General features: G+C 41.2%; 1 protein-coding gene and 2 long non-coding RNA genes across 5 annotated transcripts in view; 1 reads left to right on the top strand and 2 right to left on the bottom strand.

Annotated features, from left to right (window-relative positions):
• NALF1 (NALCN channel auxiliary factor 1) overlaps positions 1–25,312 on the top strand; it is a 591,782-nt gene that overhangs the window by 162,478 nt on the left and 403,992 nt on the right. The gene's annotated exons all lie outside the window — the stretch shown is intronic.
• LOC129392664 (uncharacterized) overlaps positions 17,480–25,312 on the bottom strand; it is a 57,002-nt gene continuing 49,169 nt past the window's right edge. The window contains exons 2-3 of the long non-coding RNA XR_008618948.1: positions 20,509–20,600; positions 17,480–19,654 (exon numbers count right to left, since the gene is read on the bottom strand). This is a non-coding gene — a long non-coding RNA (uncharacterized lncRNA). The remainder of the gene's footprint in view (positions 19,655–20,508; positions 20,601–25,312) is intronic.
• Positions 21,070–25,312, bottom strand: part of LOC114487513 (uncharacterized) — an 18,249-nt gene continuing 14,006 nt past the window's right edge. Inside the window, exons 3-4 of the long non-coding RNA XR_008618949.1 lie at positions 23,036–24,038; positions 21,070–21,559 (exon numbers count right to left, since the gene is read on the bottom strand). This is a non-coding gene — a long non-coding RNA (uncharacterized lncRNA). The remainder of the gene's footprint in view (positions 21,560–23,035; positions 24,039–25,312) is intronic.

The following is a 25,312-nucleotide window of genomic DNA, read 5'->3' as shown; positions in this document are numbered from 1 at the left end:
AATATTTCTGGCTATAGTTCATTACAAGTTAGCTCTTGGAATTTTTTTTCGTTTAAATGAGATACTTGATATATTAGTAGTATCTTCACCTAAGGTATTCTTCACAAATCCATTGCTACAAAAGAATTATTTAGTAGTCTCAAATAAAACATACCAGAAGTCTTATAAATCTTATCTTGGGGCTAGTAATTCTATTGAAATGTTATGTACTTAAAAATTAGGCATATTGGTTCTTTATATTTACAATTTTAGTTTTTATAGCCATGATATGTGGCCTTAGACAAGTAACTTAACATTCTGTGTAATCGTTATTTAGACATTCTCTAAAACTAACCAAGATTGTCTCAATATACCAAATTGTTTATCCTTTCTTTCTCCCTTATTATTGATCATTAATCAATAATGATCATACTAGCTTCGTCCTAGCTTCTTGACAATACAGATAAATAAAATAACAGATAAAAAGTGGGGGAAGGAAGCAAGTTGCCGGGGAGGGGAAGGCTAAGGAAGAGAGAATATGTATAGGACAACGGAGTAGGCAAGTGAAGTGGGATACAGCCAGGGGCACAACGTGCAAAATGTAAAAACCAGGCCAATTAGAAAAATAAAAACCCTCCAAATGCAAAATGCTTCCAAATGTAAACACCGTGTAATTTACAAAAGCTAAATGAAAGCTACGAGCTGTTGAGCATTTTTGTATAACAAACCTTCTGAGTTATTTTATATATACATCATCTTATCTAAATTCCCCAACATTTCTATGAACTATTATTAATTCTGAGATTTCAGTTGTATATATGTGTGTATATATCTGTATATATACCAGAAATACACACACTAATTGTATGTATACATACATATGCAAACACACACAATACATATACACATACAAACACACGCATACACACACGCTTGAAGACCTGGAGATGTGAAGTACTTTGCCCGCATACTCTTACTAGTGAGTAGGTAGTAGAGCTGGTATTTAAATTGAGTGTCTGACTCCCAGGTCCTTTATCCTACCCTTTTTTGGTCTGTGTTCTTTCTGCTTTTCTTTAGAGTGAGGTTCTCAGTTGTGAAATGGAAATCAGATTTTGAATCATCTATTATCAAATGGGTGTCCACCATGATTAACATTTGCAAGGTACTGGAAGTTTTGAAATGTAAATTATACCTAGCATAGCTTCTACCAGAGCCACTCTTGGGCTTCCCACTGTTTTAAGTCTCACAGACTCAAAGATGACTAATAAAGGCTCTTACTAAGAGTTATAGATGAGCAAACATAGCTAATATTTTCCACCATAAACTGCACTAATTCATTCAACCAAAATTTATTGAACCAGGCATTGTGTAGAAAATTGCATCTTATTTATGCTTTTGATAAAGGTGTGCTTAATTGTACAGGCTTTTTAAATAAAACAATGTATCAGGAGGGCACTGAATAATAAACCAAGAGAATACAGTGTAATAGAAAGAGAACTCAACCAGAAACTAGGAGAACTATGTTATTTGCTCATTCACTGACTACCCGTTTTATCTATAGTCTCCAAGAACCCAGTTCTTTCATCTATAAAATGAGGTGGACTAAAATCTCTGTATTTTGATTAAGAGCTTATTCTGGGCTCTGAGTAAAGCACAAACGAATTCAGTTAGACAGAAGTATTAGTAGGAAGGAACAAACAAAACTATTTAGGTACAGACCCATAAATCTGCCACGAAAGTGATACTTTAACTTGTTGAGAAAATATGTGAGAGGAGAATCACTGAATGTTCCCTCGTGCCGAGGTGACCCTCACCTGCTAGGTTTGTTTATTTTAATGGCTATGGTTTCTACAAAGTTAAAGTTATGTTATAAAAAGTGCCCTAACCTTACTTACACGTCCAGATTCATGGTAGCTCTCTTGCCAGCTATTTATATATATTTGTTTTTCTCTGACTGGAAGACACGGTAGGCGCTTTTGTACTTTTATTCCCCTTCGTTGTAAGGGTAGTTGTTATTGGTCCTATATCCCATGTGAGAAAACTGAGGCTTGGAGGGTGAAGAGCTTCTTAAGTTCAAGTAAGCTGGGGAGCTAACCAGAACCAATTCCAAAATAATGTCATAGAAGCAGAGAATTTGTATAGCACGGAAAATAACTATTTTTATAAATAAGGTTTGATTATATAGCATTTAATTAATTTATTTTTGCTGGAGAAATCAGGAATATCTTGATGCAATTGAAATAGAGTCTGAGATTCGAGTAAGAAAATTGCAGAAACTAACAAAATGACTACGTCACAAACATGAGTAAATCATTAGTAATTTGGTGGCACGGCGGGAGTGCTTTGTTGGTGGGACCCAGTCCCTGTTGCATATAGATCTCCCCGGCCCCAACAAAAGAAAATGAAATGTATCAGAATTCTCAGGAATTCCTTCCCATGCAAACCAATCGTTGCTTTCACAACTGATTTTGACTTTTTAATGAGATAGATAGATAGGAAGACAGACAGACAGACTGGAAGCAAATGCAGTCTGCCTTTTCTTATCAAATCATCAAATTAAAAGTGAAATGGAGAGGAGAGTAAGGAGCATGTGGAGGAAGTAAAACGTGAAAGGTGACTTGACAGTCGATTTTAAAGGAGGATTGAGGCTGAGAGATTCAGTTCCTGAGCTCATAGGATTTCAAGTGGTATCTCCAGTCTCCTGACCCTTCGCAGGATCAGTACTTTCAACAAGTACTGCTTCCTGCTGCAGGCTATCACGTAGAGTGGCATCAAGGGGAGGTCTGTAACAGCACCACTACTTTTGTGACCTCTCGTGTGTAGTTTAATCATTCTCCTCTTCAGTTTCTTCACCTGTATGTTCAGGAAGGTGGCAATTTTCACCTAATGAGATCTTGCAAGTATGGGTGAGGTAAGTGTGCGAAACAACTAGCACAGTACTTAGAAAACACCATGGCTCTTGAATCTGAGAGTCACCTTTTCGCATTTCCCAAACTGAATTGTGTCTTACATGTGATGTGTGTGTTTACGGTATCATTTTTTCTGGGAAACATAATATATTACCTTCCTCAGGTCAAAGTTGGTGGCAATTAGAGTGGCAGTGTAACAGAAAGTACTCAATAAGCAATAATTACTTAGCCGATGATCTAGGTATAACTAATTCTCTTACTCTCGTTATAAAGAAAAAGAAGAAAACTAACTTTTTAAAAGAACTTTGCCTAACTTATAATGGTGATTTCCATGCAACTCTCACTGAAAAATGTTTCTCCCGTTGTATTTATTCTAAATATGTAGTGTTCTTTTCTATGTAGACTCAGAAATTTTATTAAAATTCATTCAAGAATTCTTACTGTTTTTTTAGTTATTTAGGCACATAGTAAAAGGGTAGATTTCTAGACATCCTTCTATATCAGGTATACGTTGTTAGTTTGACATAGCCATAAATATATGTTAAATTGAGAAGGTTATTTTTTCAAATATATTAGATGCACAGTTCTTTGTCCAGGTTTGTGAGAAAGTTTTTATTTATAACGGATAGTTTGGTTTTAGACTTAGCACATTTTTATGTGATGTTGTTTGTGACTCAAGAAGAAACTACTAAGAATCACATGGTCTGGGTTTCTTTAGCAGCAAATATAATGCTTTAATCCATAAATAGCTGAATTAAAGTAATTTCTTGATTACTTCAAACTGGGCCAGATTTGCATAATATAAAACCAAGTAAAATTGATTTCTCAAGAAAATTGAAATTTTAAATGAAAAATAAAGTTTGTGTTTGGTTGCACTGTATATTTGTATCAAATATCCAATATATCAATTTAGCAAATTCATTTTTTACACAAAAGCAATATTCATAAAATTATTACATTTTATATGTAATAAATTCAGGTACCAAAGGGAGGTAGCAGAAAATTGGCATTGACTGCAGCCCTGTCTCACTAGAGTCTCATTTGGAGAGGAATGAATTAAGCCTTTTATCTGTTTTTAAATTTTTCATAGTTCAGAATCATCAGGTAGATGATTCTAAATAATGTGAATTATCTGTAAACCTCAGTACATCTCATCTCTTTTTTATGCAAATATACTCAGTTGTCCGTAAGATTTTATTTTGCTTTATTTGTTTATTTACAGACTTGAGAAACATTTACCGTCCATGTACAATGTGCGAGAAACTATGCCTGGAGGTGAAGATAAAAAAAGATATGACATAGGTCTCTCCTCGATTTATCCACGAAATAAAGGAGGGCTTAGAGTATTATGGAATAAATATTTTTAAGAAACATACATTTTTACCAAATCTTGTTCAGACTTTCTTTGCCTATGTTTGCTTTATTCATATACCATTTTTGTTACTTTTGAATTTGTGAAATGCATCACAAATCATCTAACAGGGCATACATTCATGTGAAATATTTGAGATTTATACAGTATAAGTGGATTTCAGATACTTGCTTTTTCTAATATTCCATTGTCAATTTGTTGCTGCATTTTTTGACTTTGAAAAAATAGTGTTATTAAGAAAAAGGGACCTGATTCATGTGAGATAGAAGATGAGCTCTTCATTTTACTTTGATTCTGATCTCAAAAGCAAAGTGTATGTGGGTGGCACTCTTATAATAGGATACAGTTTGTATAGAAAACCAGATGAGAAATACATCCTTGGATACTTCATTGGTCTGCTAGGTCAGCCGTAACAAAGTACCATAAATGGGCGGCTTAAACAACAGAAACTGTCTCACAGCCTGGAGCCTAGAAGTCCAAGATCAAGGTTGGCTCTGAGTCTGTGAGGGAGAATCTGCTCCAGGCCTCTCCCTAGTTCTGGTGGTTGCTGGCAGTTTGGCATTCCTTGGTCTCTGTATCACCCCAGTCTCTGATCTCATTTTAACTTGACTAATTGCATTTTCAATGATCCCATTTCCACATAAGGGGCATTCTGGGGTATTGGGACAAGGACGTCAACACATGAATTTTGGGGAACACGAGTCAACCCACAACAGATAATGAATTCTTGGCTCAGATTTACATAAAACCAAATTGATTTTCCAAGTCTCTGCAAGAATGCATGAGTGACTTATATTCTTACCATCATCTTGCTTGTGTACCTTCTTCGTGACTGTTAGAAATTTTCCACAAGTGTTTATAGCATGAATAATTAAATTTCTACCTCTCCTTGTTTCTTCATCCTCTCCACTGCAGCATTTGATCCTTTGGTTAAGACACCATTCTGAATGGCATCAGTCACCGGTCCTCCCATGTTCCTTCAAAGTGTTTGTTCTGATCGGATTTTTTTTTTTTTTTTCGCAACTACTCCGCCCTACTCGGAAGCTGTACCGTTACTCACTATGTAGTTTTTATTTCCTGAATTTTAAGGTGAGCAGTCTCAGTGTAAACAGTTGACCTGCTCCATTTAATCGCACTATCTTTAATTTTGAATGCTTTCTTTGGTTCAAATCACTCACTAATTCCCCAGGAGACAATTTGAAAACCACTTTATCATCTCAGAACAAACACACTTAAAAGCTATCACTCCGAAGGTCCCACATTGAATTCTCCCTCGGGAAGTCAAGTCCTGGAAACTTCTAGATACCGTTGAACTGTGAACTGCATAATAAGAATATGATGTTCCCTAATTTACAGCCTTTCCCTCTAGGTGAAGCACTGTATCTCTTTTTCTTGCCTTGGGAACATTCTCATTGAAACTTTGATTGCATTAACCCTTAAAGCATAATAGAATGGGCCAAGCACAGACTTGAGACTACTACAGAGCTGAATTTGAACGTAAGGTTAGTTTTTCCTTTGTTCTTACCTCTGAAACAATTCCTAAACTCTCTGGCGCTCACGTTCTTTATCTGTAAACTCAGGATAGTTAGACTTACTTTTAAGACTTGCTGCACTAAATCAGCTAACACGTCAGTGAAAGGCAATTAATGCCATGTTTAGTTCCTTTCTTAAACTTTCCTTTGCCTATTTTTTACTTACTTTTACCTACTCAAATGCTAAATTAAATAATAATTGCTTCCAAAAGGTACAAGTCAAGATTTAGTTATGTCTTTAGGGAGCTATATTCTTTGATTACCAAAATGATAAAATATGTACAGTTCTTTATGAGATGTGACCTTTGATGGCGTCTTCAATGTGCAGAAGGGAATGGAGGCACATAAATAAAACCAAGTTAAGAGGCAGGCCTAGAACGTTTTCAGAGTTGCCAGAACTTAGGTCACTTACACATATCAAGAATCCGAAGACTTTTTCTAGAAGAAAAGGTGTTTTTCTTTCCACTGCAATTGCATTCCCAGATTTACATGGAGAATTCAAAAATCACAAAAATAAATCCAGTTTTGTAAATATCTGTGATGACTTTTTGACATCATATTTTAAAATGAAATCTTTCAATATTATTATTTTAAGAGTTCCAGTATAAGCTCAAATGATCGTCCCTTGAATTTCCGTTTTGGCAGAAGTCCATAGGACTAAGTTATATTCCTTTTAATTGTCAACTTAGCATCAAGGTAGTTTTAATTTCATATATTAGAAAGCTGCGGCAAAAATTCAACTCCAGTGTGATTCTTCATTTACTTGGACCCGACAACAAAGAATGGTCAAAAATTGTGGATTATATCAGTTATAAAACATTGTCATCATACAAAGTAAACAGTAGGATCAAGTAAGACAGAGGAGGGAAGAGAAAGGAGAAAGAGGAGAAGGGAAGAGAGCCGCCAGAAAGGGAGGGCAGACCAAGGACAGAGACAGAAGAAAAGGTGAGACCGCGCTGGCTGGGGGATAGGGGCGAGGGTTGAAAATCAAACTCCAGGGGAGCACATAAACATGTCCGGCTCTGCTGTGGTCTTGTCAGGGTGACTGCTCTCTAGATGTTTTCAAGAGGACTGCAGAGAAAGTATCTCCAGGGAAGCAAAGCTGTCTGATCAAGCTTCCTGGCCATTCTAGTGACAGAACAAAACTCTAGGCTTTTCAGGCAGGGTCTTTTTGTTCTGTGTCATTTGGTCCTCCTACTCCAGTTCAAGTTTGCCTTCCTGCTTTTTCTCATTACCATCATCCTCATTCACCACCTCCGTTTTGAGATTCTTTTCTGCCTCACTTTGGTGGCATTTTCATTAGGTAATGCATTTATGTCACCAGACCCGGGAGCTGCGTTCTGCCAGCCTCTGTCTCTGACCTCTGAATTCTCCAGGCGGATTCTCCCTTTGGGTTGATATTTCTAACCCAGCTTCTCAGGCAGCAGGTCTCAGACATCAGAGCTAGGGTCACTTGGACAGGAGCTGTAGAATGACAGAGAAATGCTGCCTTTGACACTGCCTCTGGGTTTTTCCCTGGAAAATCTTTCTTATGCAGAAAAAAGAGGTCTCCTTTCATTTTATTTGAATAGCCGCCTTAGACTTGTCATCCTTCATCATTTTTTCCCATTTAAACTCTACGAACAATTGACTAGAGCTTTGCCGTGCATGTCGAAGGCATTTTATACTGTTCAAAACATATTTACATATTTCCTATTGATTCATATTTCTGTAATGATCTACCATTCATCTAAGTTAACGGAAATGGCATATACTTTAAATTTACTAACGTTAAGCTGGTCAGTACTTGGGGTGAAATCCTACGATGTGCCAGCGTGAAAGTTCTTCACCGTCTCGGCAGTATCGGTAGTGGGAGTGGATGGAGCAGGGTCTGGAGTCAGGCAACTTGTCTGTGATGCTTTTGGTGCCACGGCATCGCATCCAGCGAACTTGGGGCGGTGAGTGAACTTCTGTGAGCCTTGGTTTTCACAGCTGTAGATGCACTGTTATTATAACAGTGCCCATATCATCAGATTTTAATAAAAATGATGTGGGAATGCGGTTAAGATGTTTAGCATGGCGTCTGCCACGTAGAAAGCAATCCAAAATTGTCAGCCATTGTTATTATTGTTGTTGTCAGTAGTAGTGTCTAGTAGTGTCTGGCTTCTGGGCACTTGCCACAAAGCTAGCGCCACTGACAATCTGAATTTCTAATTATATTTAATTTTAAATGGTTTTAATTTTAATAGCCTAGGGTGCCCAGATTTAGCAAATAAAAATAAAGGACATCTAGTTCAATTTTAACTTCAGCCAAACAAAAGATACATTTTTAGTAGAAGTATGTCCCAAATGTTGCATGCGTTATATTTATACTAAGTATTTTATTTGCAAATATAAAATAGCTACATGTCACTCGTGTTTACAGCATTGAACAATCTGTCTCTAGGCAACTCCTTTTTTTAAGTAGATGAAATTACCATATGCATTCAACAGGAACATATAAAACATATCACTGTAATTAATTTCCCACTTCATTTGTGGCCTATTATCTAAAATCAAAATACGTAGTTTCTTGGTGATATCATGGGAAGTTTCAAAGACTTTAAGTAATGTTAAATTGAACCTTATCTTTAATTTATTGTAAAAGAGAAGCCAAATAAATGAAATACTGGTTAACTTCAGGAAATGACATGCTTTTCTTGAGTCAAGTAGAATAATATATGGGTCTTAAATAACATGTAGGTAACGTGGAACACAGCATAGGAAAAGCTGGGCTATGGCGTTGAGACAGAATAAGCAAGGGTTACATATTTAAATAAAGTGATTTTAATTCCTTAGTTATCCACATATGTAAGTCCCAAGCATAAGGAATTTAAAGTACGAAGAAACGTTTGCTCTCAACAGAGACAGCAGTAGTGACTTGACATAATTGTAAAGGGGGGAGGAGATTGTGTATTTTTACACTCTTCTCTGTAGAATATCGTTTGTAATTTCTCAGTCTTTAAAGGAAATTCATTGAACGGTCATAATTATCATTATCAAATGCATAATTATTTGAAGTCAAATACATTTTATAAGACTACAAAAATGGTCCAATGCTTTTTCTTGCAAGATTATTAAGAGTATTGTTAAGACAAGCAAAGTTTGCCTGATCGGGGAACAAACTGCAGGGGATGACAGAGGAATAGGAGTAATGAAACCTACCTCATGGGCTGATCTTGAGAGCTAAAGGAGCAACTGTATTTTGTAAAGGTTCAGACCTCACACAGATGTAAAAAGTATGTTTATGACGATGGTGATGGCATAAATACTGGTGATCCTAGTATGTATCCTTTACGCCTCTCGTTTCTTTGTCCCTCGCTCCCAGTCCAGCAGCCAGCCTTTCAGAGCTCGTCTTCCTTCTGCCTCCACACCTGTCCCAGCCTTTGTTGCTTCCCACCTGGGTTCCTGCCAGGCCACTGTGTTTGCCCTGCTTTCATCATTAGGAGCTTAGAGTGCATTCTACATGAGGCAGAGCAAACCTTGTAAACACACCCCTGCTTAGACCCTGCTCTTGTGGCCGCGCTGTGGTTAAAGTCAAGTCTCCACCTGACCTCCAGGGAGGACCCTCTCCCCCCCAACTCCCCTCCCCGTCTGCGACCACTCTCCGCTCTCCCCACTCCTCCCCGGTCACACTGGCCCTCTGGCTGTCTCTCGCACATACCAACACTGCCTTCACCATGCAACCTTAGGACAGACTTCTCTGGAATGTTCTACACACAGACATTCCCATGGCCTTTTTTAAAGTTCTCAGATCAGACATCACCCCTTCAAAGAGCCCCTGCCACACCCACTTTATCACGCCCAGCACCAGCATTAATGACATTTGTGGTTGGTTTGTTACCTGCTCCCCCCATCCTAACTAGAATGTAAGTCTTAGAGAGAGGAACCCAATCTAACTTATTCACCATTGAATATCAATAGCTCAGAACAGAGCTGGCAGAGACTAGGTGCTCCAATATACTGGTTAAATGAATCAATAGGATGATTTAATTCTTTGCATTTCTGCACTTTGCTTTCATTATCGTCCCTTTCCCCTCAGTGCTGCTGTGCTTTATTTGGCTTGAATCTGGATTTCTAGAGAAATCCACTGACCCATTAAAGACTTAGAGGGACATTGTTGAAACAAAATTTCGCTTCAGTGAAGATGAAACTTTTCCCTTTAAAAATAACATGTTCCATGTCAAAAGAATAGAAACATGGTTAAAGTAATTTATGCATTTTTAAAATGAATCCCCACTTAAAATATGAATGTCTTTGGAAAATAATATAGTGTCCTGTCTTATCCCTCTTTCTTCCCCTAAACTTTGCATCTAAACCTATCCATTCAAGGATCCAAGTGAATATACAAAGGCATTCTTTTTAAAAAATATATTATTCCATTCTTTATTTCAAGCAGCTGTCATTCTGTGCTTGAATTCTAACACTTGTTTTTCTATATAATCAATTTCAATCGATTTTTAAAAATACTTTAATATTCAACAAGGTTCGTCATGCCCCTTCTCTACCTTTAGTGATATTGGGGAAACAAAAACTCTAAAGTAAGAGAGTTTGTGTCTTTAGGAGCATTTTTGGCCAGGAGGGAAGATGAGATGTGCACACAGTAGAGGGCATGTTCCCCAGATCCCAGGAGCCTCATTGGCGGCGGGAAGCAAAGAACACAATGCGGCGGCAGAGGAGTCCGTGGGCCTTCGGGGACCCGCAGGATTAACAGCCACCCACGCCCGCTACTCAGCGAGAGGTGGACTAGCTAGGGGTTATTTCATTTAGGAACTTAGCACCAAACTGAAGATGTCTGTTCACAGCTGTGCTCATTGATAAGTATTAAATATCCTGAAACCCCTTATCATTGGTAGCTAAAATAATTCACTAGAGGTAACTAAACGGGAATGACATGTCTCCTTACCTTGCCGAGTAGAAGCATTATACCAGTCTGAGATGCTGAGATGTTGACGGTTTTCTGTCTTTGAAACCTACGACTTAGACTTGGGATGGAAGGAGCACCAGACAGGTGATGTCCACCTCCCTGGGCCCACCCCTCTCCAGGAGACCCCCTGACTCCTTTCTTCCCCACATCCCCTCTCATACCACTTGGGACTCATCCTTTCCCTGTCAGACTCTGGATATGGAATCGTTGAGTTCTAGAATGTTAGTGTTACATCCTATCTTCGAAGCACTGTAGCAATGTTAGGATGGGAATCTTCTACCTTCGGATTCCTAAGGCATCAATATAGGGGGACCAAACATCAAAGGGAGGGTGATCAAAGCATGTCCTCCCCTCTGCACGTTTCCACAGGAAATGGCCCCGGAAATGGTTCTGAAACTCAGACCTGACGTGAGGTCACAGGCAGGGGTTACTACCTCCCACCCCATAACCATTATGGGATAGGGAAGGGTTTAGTGACACAGGCAGAGAGCTGTGAGGTGTGTTCCCTGCACTTGGGAGGCTCAGAGAACTGGGGGGGGCTTGCCGTTGAGCAGGAAGATTGAGGAGGGCTGTGATGGGGCCCAAGTGCCCTGGGCAGCCAGACGCGGCTGACGGCTGAGAGGATGCTTTGGGGCTGGCACCAGGACTGGCTGGTGGCCAAAATCTTTGGCGTGAGAATACTTGGGTGCTTTTCACGCAAGTGATGTGCTGATAGAGGCAAGGTGGTCCCGTCACCCAGGTGCCCCCACAGGACGCCTTCCGCTGGGAGCCCAGAGCCTGAGAAAGAGTCACTAGTGAGCCCCCAGAACAGAGAGGCGGCTGTGCAAGGCGAGAGCCAAGGAGGGAGGGGCCGGCCGGAAACCTCCAAGAGGGCCCCCCGCGTCCCCAGGGAAGAGGGGCGGCCTCAGTCACGCTCAGGAAGCCAGCATCCGTACTCCAGCAGCTGCGAGAGGACAGAGCACAGCCTCGTGGCACAGAAGGCCTGCATCCTGCTGCAGGCCTGTCACCGGAGCAGAGTGCAAAGGGCAGACTAGCGATGACTGCACTTCGGACTTTGGAACGCACCTTGCACTATAGGCTCCAATTGCAGAATTAAGAGTATTTTGCAACATAAGAGGCCTGTAAGCCTCTCTGACTCTGCATATGCAGAAATGGCACAGAGGTTCTGCTAGAGGTTTCACTAGTGGAAAGGAAAGATTTCCCCACTGAGTATATTTTCAAGGGATGGTAGAAAATCAAAATAAAATTGTGCTTTCTCACAGCACTGCTTATGTTGATTTCCCTTACTGTTTATACATGGTGCCAATTAAAAAAAATTTGAATAGAAAAATATTTGTTACTAAAATTAAACCTAAACTTAATTTAATTTTAAACTTATAACTCAGAAAAAAAAAGTTAGACTTTTGGAATAGTCTGGGGCCATGCATGCAGCAGTGATGAATTGGAAGGCACACTGCCCTTGGATTAAGAGGATCTTCCACGTGAGTCTCAGACTTTCTTATCTCTGCTCTGATGTAGGGCATGCTCATCCATGGGTGTTGGGGGCGGGGGGGGTGGTCCTACTAGATGGGTGTTCAGAATGCCAGGTCTGGCCCTCCCAGAGCTTATAGTCCCCTGTGAGTGGCAGATATTCATAAATCAACACACCTCTACTTAATTGATAGCACATTTTTAAAAATGTTGAAAAAGAAAAGAATGGGAGCTGCCAGACGGCATGAGAGCCCGGCCTGGTTCTGGAAGGCCCTGGGCCTCCCGGCGGCTGCAGGATTTGAGCTGAGCCCTGACAGGCACAGGCAGAGGCAGCGTGTTGGGGGGAGCTCAGTCCCTGCAGAAGGAACAGCATGTGCGAGGTGCTGAGGCTGGAGAGGAAGAGCTTGGCCCGCCTGAGGAGCGGGAAGAAGAATAGCAGGAAGAGGGAAAGGATTGAAGGGCCTGGGGCCCCAGATGGGCCTGGGAGGCAGGTGGGAGATCTCGCCCTGTAGGTGACGTCAAAATCCCACTTGCTAGCTGTTGTTTGGCTTCTTAAAACATATATTATCATTTGTCTTTCCTTTTATTTTCAAAAAGGAGACAATGATACTTTGTCTCCATCATAGAATTGTTAGGGGCTAGAGGAATAAATGCACCAGTGTAGAAGGCTCTGCATACAGCAAAGACATGACGGGCTCAGAGATGTGAGTTAAATCTACGTCTACATGGAGTTTTTCAAAGTTTGGGGTGAACATTTACAGACCCTATAGCATATCCTGAAATTGTCTTTTTTTCAGTATGTTTCAGATGCACTGTTTACCGTGCCTGTCAGGGAAGTGGCCAGGGGGTCTTTGGGTGCTCTGTGGCTGCAGGGCTCCCACACGAGTCCAGGCCGCACGTAACCCAGGACAATGATGATGGGCGTGGACTCGGAGCTCCCTGGGACTTGTGGGGAGGAGGGGGCACCAGTGAGGCCCCCATATCATTTCCACTCCTGTCCTTTGCTGCTTCCCAGCCTCCTCTATCTACGAATAGTGCAGGCTTCTGGGACAAGCAGGGTCGGGCCTGGAACAGGAGAAGCAGAGGAGGGGGGTTTGCCGTACTTCGGGCTCCTTGAGTGTGGATGGCGTCCCATGGGCACCTCTGTGTTCGGGATGGCACAGGATCAGACACATTTCACGAGCTCGGACCATGCTGTGGGGCTGTGGACCACTCCTGCTTTTCCTCTGGCTCCGCCTACCTGGCTCACCCCAGGGATCGGGATGGTATTTGATAAACAGTTTTAGAGATTAACAGCGCACTGAGTCGATGTAAAATAGTCATTTTTTTCAAACTTTTCTCCCTGGAACCATAGGGTTCCTGAATGCACCCCAGGGCCTTTCAGGGAGTGAGGGGTTAGATCCAGCAGCCTGTCCCCCAAACCCAGGCTCAGCCAATCAGCATCTCTTTTATCTCATTCGTATATTGGACTTTGCCCGCATATTTTATTTGAAGTGAGCGTGGCCAACCTTATACATACATATGTATATATATATATATATATACAGGAATAAATCAAATGAATGAATGAATGGATGAACAAAGAAAGAAAGAAAGAAAGATGATTTTGAACCCCAGCCATCTTCTTTAGTTCACTGACTAAGAAACATGGCTTAAAAGACACATTTCCAGTGTTAGAGTGATCGATCTATTGACTGCTGAGTGGGTACTTTCAATTATTTTGTTAAGTAACATGGAATCAAGCCCAAATATTAAGGGAAAGACCATTAAAAGCCAATAATGCTATTGATAGTGACTGCTTAAAAACTCAAATTCTTTAAACATTTACTCAATTTAAAATGTGTACTTCCTAAAAACATACAACAAACTGAAAAATTGACCAGCACTCTATATACATGCATGCATGTATACGCACGTGCACACACACACACACACACACACACACACACACACACACGCTTCCTCATACCATCTCCTCAGCTGCTTGTCATCAGTCATCACAGGCATCTGTCCAGGGAACGTTTCCTCTCTGTGCAAGTAAGACAGCAAACCGTAGGGAGAGGTTGGCCAGGCAGGAGTGGCTCCTCTTGGCTGCACTACTGAGCCCCGAGCGGGAGGGGCAGGCTGGTACCTGGGAGGCTGCAGGGGTCCTGGGAGCACCAGTCCCTGGAGGGACCTCCCTTCTATCCTGCTGGCCGCCGGGGAGACACATTCAGCTGCACTGTGACTACCCGAGAAGGGGAATTACACCTCCTCCTCCAAATGAAGGGAGCAGAGTCAGAGTAGTGGAGAGTGTGCACTTGTTTCTTCCACTTGGAGGTTCCTCAGGGCTGCAAAGACTCCCAGAAGGCAGGTAGGGCCAAGACACCCCAGAAAACAGAACCATGTGGGCGCTGGGGGCCGTGGACCACCTCGGGAAGCGGGCTCTGAAGAGATCCTGAGGGGTGGGTGCACGCGTCCTATCAGGGCACAGGGGCCCCTTTATGGCTCTCTGTCCCCCTCCACTCAGAGGGCTCGTCTGTTCCAAGAGTTGCATTCTATGTTGTTTACCAGAATTCTAACCAGCGTTCACCTGCACGTGAGCTTCAGGTAAGGGTGAAAGTTCCCTGCACCGTGAGCTCCGGCTCTGTAACGGCCCCTGCAGTCCGCGGTTCCGCTCTCCCTCAGCAGCACCCAGGCATTCATTCCTTCAACAAATAGTTTTCGAGCGGCTGTTATATGCTAGGCCCTAGGTGTACCTAAGAGGGAATTAATAAAGAGAAAAACACCTAAGATCCTATCTTAGGATCACTTGTAGTTAAAGATGGCTGCTTTTTCCTAATAAAACTTAAGAACACAGTCTGGAAAAGGCGTATTTTTCTGCTGTAAATTTATGTATGTGAAAAGACCAGCAAACCTCTGAAAAATCAAATATTAATTTCTTGATCTAATAAATTAACATTTTCGAACATTTTTTGAAACTGAGACTATCCCAGAATATATAAAGTATACAGGCCCAGAGATAAAAGTCAGATAAATGGAGTGTGAACTGAAAACTGCAGTTCACAATCTTCATTTAAGCTGCCTTAAGCTTAAGGGAAAGGAGATATATATATACATATACATACATATATATGTATGTATATGTGTGTGTGTGTATATATATATATATATATATATATATATGTCTTAAACACCAGTTATTTGCCAAATACTTTGTTAATTGCCTTATGAGGTACAACAGATGGAACGGATGTCCAGAGAAGTTAGTGACTTGCTTGAAATCACAGAGATTTGGCTTTGCCCCAGGATGGTGTAGGACAGTGCCCTAGTTTAGTGAACCTCCCTGCTCACTTTTCAGGAGCTGTGGACACATTTATACAAAGTGAATGGATCATTCTAGAATTTTCTGTGCAGTTGAAGCCTTGAGAATTCCTACCCACAACACTTACTTTCCCCTGCACTCACCACACCTTCCCTCCTTCCCAGCAGCTGAATGCTAAGTGCACAATTCATCCCTCACATTAAGAATGTCATCTAGTGATCAGATTCCTTAGAAGGAAAGGGAAATTCAGTGCAAGCTGAATTGTAAGGCTATGGCTCTGTGAGTGCTTCAGAGAAGGTCACCGGTTTCAAAAATAGGCCAGGATTATTTTTCATTTTGACACATACACAAAATATGGACTTCATGATTCTGTAATTGTTTGTGGTCTGGTTATTCAGGAATCCAAAAATTCCCGATTCCACTGAAAAGAATCGGCAAGCGACTGCTGGGTATAGACATTTTTCACAGTTTACCTTGGGAGAAAGACACATCAAGTGTTCCAACGTAAGAAGAGAAGCTGTCACTCTGAATCCACCCATATAAAGTGTTCCAGAAAGTTCAATTCCAACTTCCATAAGGCTTCGGAATCAAAAGCATCTACTGTTTGGTCTGGTTTGCTTGTTTTGCTTTTGTTATCTCACATTTCACATTTTAATTATTTACCATATAATCAATCATAGACTGTGGGTGTGTTGACTGAATAACATGATTAAAAGCAGTAGCTAAATAATATGACTAAAAAGCCTTTTAAGCAATATTTTGATCATATTTTATATTGCTTTATGCATTTTTCACCTGACAGTTTAATATTATATCTTTACATGTTCTTGTAAGAAATGATTTTAATGTCTATGTAATATTCCATTCTGTGAATTTGCCATAAAGTATTTCACTATTCCTCTCTCTGGTATTGAGCATTAAATTTCTATTATATAATATGTTATATACTTTCTTATATGATATGTTATATAATTTATAACAGTAGTTATAAATAATGCTATTTTTAACATAATTAATTATTCATCTTTGTATCCAAGTCTGATTATTTTCTATGACACAATTTTAGTAGGGAAGTTAGAAAATAGTGTTTATACTTTTTAAAGCTCTTGATAAATAACACTCTATGATATTTATACCAACTTACACACCCCTGGCCTCAGAAGTCCAAGTTACTCTATGTGATTCTGACCCCCTAATTGAGGCACTGTTGTACATCTGTAGGATGTTTTAGCAGGTAGGTATTTTGCATCTTACAGGAATTTTAAAACTCAGTTTGCTATTTGATTATTCCTCTCCCCTCACTCTTTTTGCTTTGTTAAGGTAATTTACATGCTTTTAAAAGTCAAGTAATTTTATAGTCTTTTAACCAAAAAGAAACATAAGCACTATTTACACCAGTTTTTAAAAATTTATGGGTATATGTCTGTGCATTTGGGTGTGAGATACATGTATATATATTTAATATATGTTAGAATAGTATATATATATTTACATTTGGAATATATACATTTGTTATATATTAGAATGGTATACACTTTTTATTTATATATATTTATATATACACATATATAAATCTTTTTCCCTTTAATCCTTTCCTGAACTGTAGTTATAACTGCATTTATAAAATGTGGATAATCATATAACTCCCCTCATTTAAAAAGGCTGTCACAGGGCATCTTGTCGACAGGACAGAGGGCAGGGTCTTTCACCTGGAGTGGCAGCCCTTCTCAGCCAGCCCAAGGCCAGCCAGCCAGCCTCAACAGATCATTTTACATCTTCCACATATCCCATGTATTCTTACTGATCTGTTGTTCACTATGCCCAAAGAAAGCGTGCCCTGGATTTTTTCCTTCCACCCTTCCTCACTTGGATATCTAGGATTATACAAAGGTTGAATCTTCAAGCAAAAATTCCCAGAAGGCTGACTGCCAGTCTCTGTCTTCAGACGCTGGGTCCCACTCAGTCTCTCTGGCTCTGTTGGTTGAATAAGTAGCATTTTTAGGGCACATATACTGGAAAGGTTATAAGGTCTGGAATGGTCGTTTGATCTTAGTGTGGATTTGTTTAATTTGATTACACACTTTCAAGGGCAGGAAGGAACAAATAACCCTGGCCCCTCTGAGCAGGCCTGTGTTCTTCCAGGGCGCTTGTGTTAGTGGGTGAAGTTCCATGACGACCTTGGCAGCTCTGGGGAGGGAGGGGTCACAGGATGGGGGTGGTGCACTTCTAGCTTCACAGGCTATGAAGTTCTACCTGTGACTGGAAGTTTCTAATTAGGCCTTCTGGAAATCTGATAGCAGGTGGTTGCTCATTCTGGGAAGGGAAGACTTGACTTTCTCCTATACCGGACCACCTGCAATTAGTGGCAAGTAGAGGGTGGAGGAAGTGAGTCAGTTTTAATTCCCAGTATGTGAGCGGCATTCCTGGCCTCATCTGGCATGGGCTCCATAGTAGCCCTGTGTTTGTTCTGTTTGTGTGTGATTGGGTACGTGAGGGGTGGTAGACAGAAACTTACACCCCAATTTGGAATGTAAGTCCACAGAAGGGGCCCTGACTTTCCTAGTGGGACCAGGAAGGGCTTTTCCTGCGGGAGCGTCCATGTGGATTCTGCGAGGTGGTCACCTATGCAGAGAGTGCAGACAGCCAGTGTCCTCACTGCCCCATTCTCTGTTCTGTGACTTTGGGAAAACAGCTTAAGTCTGCAGATCTCATTTTCGTCACTCATTCGAAGGGAATAGAAACTTCTTCTTTGGACTGTGAAGATTAATTGAAAGCACAGTTGCCTTTACCATGAAAACAAGGGCTTAAAAATGTATGGTGTTATTTTATTTAATCCACAGTTGCTATTCGGTGGGGAGAAAGTGCAGATCCCTCCCCTCCATCACATGGAGTGCAAGCAAAGTGAGATGTGATGGAAATAAGGTGAGAGATGAGAGGGGCTCAGAGAGGCTAGGCCTGGAGGTCGGTAATTAGGAGTGTGTACAACATACCCCTCAGTATGAAACCGTAGAATTAGGCGTGATCACCTAGCAGTGTTGAGAGAATGACACAAAATGGAGATAGAAACTGGAATCCTTGGAAATACCAGTATTTAAAAGGCTGGAGATAGAAACCAAATAGCAACAGCCAGGGAGATTGAAAAGCCAGACAAATTTTCGTAAAAACTTATTTCTTTGTTGACATAGTAGACTCAGCGCATCTAATGCCCACATGATACCCAGTAAACCCTTTAATGAATAAAATGCTAATCCAGAAATGTTTGTATTGTTCAGATGATAATAGGCAAGAGTTCAGTTGAAAATGTAATATCCAATAATAGTAATTGATGTGTTTTATTTTTTTCAAATCAACTTATTGTTCTAAAGTCATCAAGGGCATTTCCTTACGTACATGGGCTCACTTTTAAAAACATTTTCGTATGTGAAGTTGAACAATTTGTCTTTTTACCTAGAAGGATTTACACCTAAGACCATAGTTTGATAAAGATGACCCCTTCTGTGTATTGTGTTGTGAATAGTTACGTTTCCACTGATAAGAATTCTGATACTGGACAAAGAGCCAGCTGAAATCCTTTGAAAAGTGGATTTGGGGGTTTTAAAAACACACATACAGATGAGAGGCCTGACTCAGAGAGGTGTGCTTCGCCCACCTAAGCTCGGCATGTCGCCTCCAGAAAGGGAGCCCCGAGGGCAATTCTTAGGGTCTCTTCCCAGGTCACGGGCCTTGTTGTCCAGAGTTTGTCTTTTCTGTGGCCTCCGGGTTGCACGACTGGTGATGACGTGGCACTTTCTTGCTGCTGCTAGCTCGGTGGCCGCGTAACTGTCTCCAGCCTGGACCTGGACCGTTTGTCCAGAGACCTTTATTCTTAAACATATTAATTTCTGGACAGATTTTCTGGGTTAAATCACTAGTCATATAAGGTTAGATTTTGAGGGACAAGAAAGGGAAGGGCTCTGCAAATTCGTATAGAACGTGATGGCTAAAATTGTAGGAACCTTTCTTTCAGCTTGATAAATTTTCCCTTAGTATTTGTAACTTTGAAAGTCCATGTTGGCTTGGGCAAAAAAAAAAAACCGCTGTGGTCCACATTTGTTTTAGGACTTCAATATGATTAATGATGCACTGTCACAGTTCTAGGGATTCCTGAGAAAGAAACAGAGGAGGAAGAAGTTGTAATGCAATACGATAAAGATACTTTTAACATTTTTAACAGATACATAAAGATAGATTTTCCCCCACTGAAAAGTCGTTAGAACAACTCTAATCACATCTGCTCGACAAGCGCGTGTTGGCGAACGATGCCGTCTACGAGCAGGTGCTCTGAGGGCTGCGGGGACGCGGCAGCCTGTGCCCCGGTGGGAGGAGCTAACTCCGGCCTCTCGTGATGGGCAGAGACAGCCCCGTGAACTTGAGGACAGAAGGAGAAGCACATTCCCCGGCAGAGAGTACACAGAATGCCAGTTTTCTTCTGGAAGGGAAAGTTTAGCATGGACAGTGATATTTGAATTGAGCCTTTTAAAAGTGTGTAGAAATCTCTCTGGTCCCAAATCCCAGCCCCTTGGCCACTGCCGGTCTGGTCCTCTGTCTCCCGCCCACGCGGCAGAGAACCTCCCCTGGGAACGGCCTCTGCGCTTTGTAACAAACCGCATCACACCTCCTGGATGCCTCTTGCCCACCTCCCTCTCCATCTGGTAGAAAGCAGTCCTCAGAATTGAGCCCCGAGCTTCCAGGAGGGTTTTACTGCTGAGTAGCTGGGAGGGAGGGTGGGAAGCCTACCTACGTGGATGACACCCTCTCCCAGCGCTTGGCTCCCGCTCCGGCCGGCCTGAATGTTTCCCTGGCCCCTCCATCCCCAAAGCCTTCACTCTCCTATGGTCTTGAACATCTTATTTTATGATCTTGTGTCTATTTAAAGCTAAGTTTTTCCTTATCCCCTCAGGCCTCTGCCCTATTTGTAAATGCATGCAGGTGGCACATAGCACAGAAATGTAACTCACCTGTCTCTCCCCAGTCTCGTGTCTTAGCCTCTTGAGGGCAGGCACAGGGCCCCACATTGCAAGATGAGCAGCGTGGACCAAGTAAATGCTACCTGAAAAAAAACCAAAAAACGAAAAACAAGGAGGCAGGAGTACATTCTGACTGTTTCAGTAGAAATAAATTGGAAAGAAGGGCATAAAGTTCAGAGGGAACAGCACGAACAAAAGCTTCCGGCTATGAAAATACAACAGAAATAATAGGAAGCGCTCAAGGGTGAGATGGAAAATGAGTCTGGGATGTTTGCATCCATGAAGATGGTTGACAGCGTGTTTGTGTCTGAGGAGGGCTTTGGCCATAATGCAGATTTGGGGAAAGAAAAGTACACGCCCTCTTCTGTTTGTAGGTCGCTTTCAGATGACAGTCCAGAGCAGGGGAATAGCGGAGAACGGAGACGAGGGCTCTCTTCAGGTATCTGGTTTTTGTTCTTTGTTTTTCAATCTTCCCATTGGTCACACCAGGACCAAGGAGCAGGCGATGCCAGGAGACCACATGAGATGATCAGCTCTAGGCTGGAACTGGGAATGAAAACACAGTGACTGATGGGTGCTGCCTTCTCTGTTCCTGGGCCGCTAATCCTGAGAACCGCAGACACCATGATTTCACTCTCTGGGTCTGTCCTGAGCACTTAGTCCACGCCATACCCTATGCTGGACGCTGTGGGTAAGCCCTGAGGCTACCTTCCAGGAGAATGCATGTCAGATTATGGTCTACAAGGTAAAGGGGCTGGACACACATGTAAAAGGTAAGCTTTGGCTGAAAGTATAATAACTGTGTAATAAATCATCCTCAATTTTAGCAAGTTATTTGGGAAAGTCTCATGACACCCTTATGGACGTATTGGAGGAAGGACTGGAGGATGTGTTTGATGATGATTCACAGCTGGTTGGCAGACCCAGGCGTTCACTGATGAATGGTGCCTGGCCAGTGGAGACTGGGGCCCTGAAGATGTGGAGGGAGGAAGCTGACACCGTCCTTGTCCGAATGCGATCTCTGCCGGGCTTCACGGGCTTGCTTTGATTTTAAATATTACAAAACACAGGGGGTCAATATTTTCAAGGCAGTTTTACCCTAAAAACAGAGGTTGGGTACTTTTTATGATTAAAAAATCATCTACATTTTTGAAAAATTAAAGCTCAGAATCATTTTAAACAACCCACAAAACATTTTCCATCACAGTAATGAACTCTGTTAACATTCCAAGCAGATGACTATCTCCTGGACAGGAAATATGGCATCATACTAACCACTATTCTTTGATTATTAAAGAATTTGTCACCCTTTTCATGTAATTATTGGTCATTAGTTAATTTTTGTGGAGTTCTCTTGGTAAATCTAAGACCATCTGAATATAATTAGCTGGTTTACATAAAGGTGAATCCATTATATAGAAGGATGGGCTGAGAGGGTCATCGCCGAGGTGAATTTAACTAAAATTCCGATATGCATGTAAAGAGAGCATAGTCTCAGTGGCTAGTAAAATAGTCATATCCCCCAAACAACAACAGAGTAACAAGGTTGTAACTAGTCACTGGTATCACCTTCTGTGTAGCAGGAGCAATGCCAGGCACTTGATATACGTTAGCTTATTTCATATATACAGCAGCCCCACCAGAAAGGTATCACTGTTCCAGTTTCCATGAGAAAACAGAAGTTCAGAGGTTGAGCCTCTTTCTTAGAGACCTAAGTCCATTCCTCATGTTCACTTTCAGTGTCTTGGAAATGAGGGCATAAATGAGAGACTCTGACCCTTCCTATGTTCTTGTGAGCTTGTGTGCGCCTGTGTGTGTGCATGTGCGTGCGTGTATGCACGTGTGTGTACATGCGTGTGTGAGACGATTTTTAGGGATATGACTATTTTACTAGTCACTTAGCCCATGCTGTCCTTAGGTGTACTTAAGAATTTTACTTAGATTCACCTTGTTGTTGCCTGTCTCAGCCCATCCTTCTATATAATGGATTTACCTTTATGCAAACCAGCTAATTATCTTCAGATGATCTTAGATTTATGAGCAATTTTAATAAGTGACTTCAAACTGGAAGCATAAACTTATCGCTGGGCATGAACATCTGGTGAAGTTCAGGGCATTCATTTCCTAAAAGAGGATTAAAAAGTAACCCTTTTGCATTTCCTGTGAATCATTAAAAATCAAAGGGTGAGAGCAAATAATTCCAGACATCATTTAAGTGGAGTCGAGCTTTCATCACTGATTCGCAGCATCATTATCCACACAGTTTCACAACCCAGAGAGAATAATCACATGTGCGTCTCCAGCCAGTGGGAGGATGGATGGTGAAACGGGGCTCCTGAATTGTACCTGTGTTTGTTCTGACTTGCATGATATCCCAAAGCACTCCCGCTTTTCTTTGCTAGCTTTTCTCCAAAAAAAAGAACCAACAATAGCTGTCTTAGTTCCTGCATTGAGTTTGTGAACATTAACAGAAAACACTGTTGAAATGAGGGAGACGATACGCTGTGTGTGACTCGACCTTTGTGAGAGCTCACTCCAGCTCGGGTGTAAACCTCTTAGAAATAGCAGATGTTCGATTGTTCAGCCGCGGCTCTGTGCTCCTTCAGAGCGTCCCATACTCTCAGCAGCCCCAGTGACGACTCACTCAGGTAAGGCTGGCTTGGTTTGCTCCCCAAATGCCCTCTGCTTGCATCACGTGCCTGCTTGTATTCTTCTGGATTAAAGTTGGGACTTAGGTAAATATGTATAAAGCGGTTTTAAAGGACATTCAGAGTTGGACATTTTGTAATTTTCAAGCATTTTCTGTGATAGAACCTTTTCTGTACAATCTTTTAAACAGTGAGTATTATTACTGGTTATTTCTCAAAAAAGTAATAAATGCAGATAAAACTAAAAGAATTATGCATAAGAAAAGGTATCACTAGCCTTTCCCTTTTATACTGAGCATCTCCTTAAACTAGAGTCAGATCTTTCCCCTTTCTTTCTTCTGGATCTCAGGCGTGGGAAAGTACTAACATATAATAGGGTCTCACAAAGTGTTTATTGACTATAGAGTCATATGTAATTATGAACATAAGAAAAATACAAACTTAACGTCAATGCCACATCATTAAGTTTTCCAAAACAAGTATTTTAGTGCATAAATACGAAAAGGAAAGTATAAAAGCAAGCATTTAGTGATTTCTGATTTTGAAGCTATTAGAGCTTTTTTAAAAAATTTGTTAATCTGAAAGTGAAAAACTCGGGAGATCATTCCAGTATTTAGTGCATTATTTATGGGCTGTCTGTCTTCCAAGAAGCTCATAGTATCCTCTAGACTCAATCTCATTAGATTTCATGCTATCCCTCTGAGGTAGGTGATGAGCTACGGCTAAATTATAAATGAAAAGCTGTTAGATTGATAACAGAGTATTTCATGCACAGAGTCTCAAAGGGCAGAGAGGCCTGGACTCTCCAGGACCACATCTCAGATATCACAGGGCAGAGTTGCTCCTGATTCTGGATCCTCCATTGGGTGGGTCCTAGAGTGGGGAAGAGAGGAATAATTGACATCGTTAACCCGGGAACCCCTAGCAAATGGAATCACTCCTCAAGAATGTTGCAACTACATTTTGCAAACGGAAACAAACCAACAAAGGTAGATTCGGTTATCTAGGTGTAAGATGCACAGAACTTCCTGGGAGCCAAGGGGGTCCCTAGGGAAGTTGGGGCCCCACCTCACAGCAGCCTAAGCTCTGCACCCTCACCCCACCCAGCTGAGAGCAGCAGCGAGACTGCCTGGGAGCTAGGCCTCACTAAGGTGTGAAAGGGAGGAAAGAGTAATCTTGGCTGTAGGTTTTTCCCTTTCATCGCTTTAAATATGTCCTGCCACTCCCTTCTGGCTTGCAGAGTTTGTGCTGAAAGATCAGCTGTTAACCTTATGGGGATTCCCTTGTATGTTATTTGTTGTTTTTCCCTTGCTGCTTTTAATATTTTTTCTTTGTATTTAGTTTTTGATAGTTTGATTAATATGCATCTTGGCGTGTTTCTCCTTGAATTTATCCTGTATGGGACTCTCTACGCTTCCTGGACTTGACTATTTCCTTTCCCATATTAGGGAAGTTTACAACTATAATCTCTTCAAATGTTTTCTCAGTCCCTTTCTTTTTCTCTTCTTCTTCTGAGACCCCTATAATTCGAATGTTGGTGCATGTAATGTTGTCCCAGAGGTCTCTAAGACTGTCCTCAATTCTTTTCATTCTTTTTTCTTTATTCTGCTCTACAGTAGTTACTTCAAAAGCAGTTCTAAGAGGGAAGTTTATAGCAATACAGTCCTACCTCAAGAAACAAGAAACATCTCAAATAAACAACCTAACCTTACACCTAAAGCAGTTAGAGAAAGAAGAACAAAAAAACCCCCAAAGTTAGCAGAAGGAAGGAAATCATAAACATCACATCAGAAATAAATGAAGAGGAAATGAAGGAAACGATAGCAAAACATCAAGAAAACTAAAAGCTGGTTCTTTGAGAAGATAAACAAAATTGATAAACCATTAGCCAGACTCATCAAGAAAAAAAGGGAGAAGACTCAAATCAATAGAATCAGAAATAAAAAAGGAGAAGTAACAATTGACACTGCAGAAATACAAAGGATCACGTGAGATTACTACAAGCAACTCTATGCCAATAAAATGGACACCCTGGAAGAAATGGACAAATTATTGGAAAAGCACAATCTTCCGAGACTGAACCAGGAAGAAATAGAAAATATAAACAGACCAATCACAAGCACTGAAATTGAGACTGTGATTAAAAA

The sequence above is a fragment of the Physeter macrocephalus genome, chromosome 13 (genome assembly GCF_002837175.3).
Source record: "Physeter macrocephalus isolate SW-GA chromosome 13, ASM283717v5, whole genome shotgun sequence".
Taxonomy (NCBI): Eukaryota; Metazoa; Chordata; class Mammalia; order Artiodactyla; family Physeteridae; genus Physeter; species Physeter macrocephalus.
Note: the sequence above shows the minus strand (reverse complement) of the source record. Positions and strands in the feature narration are given on the sequence as shown.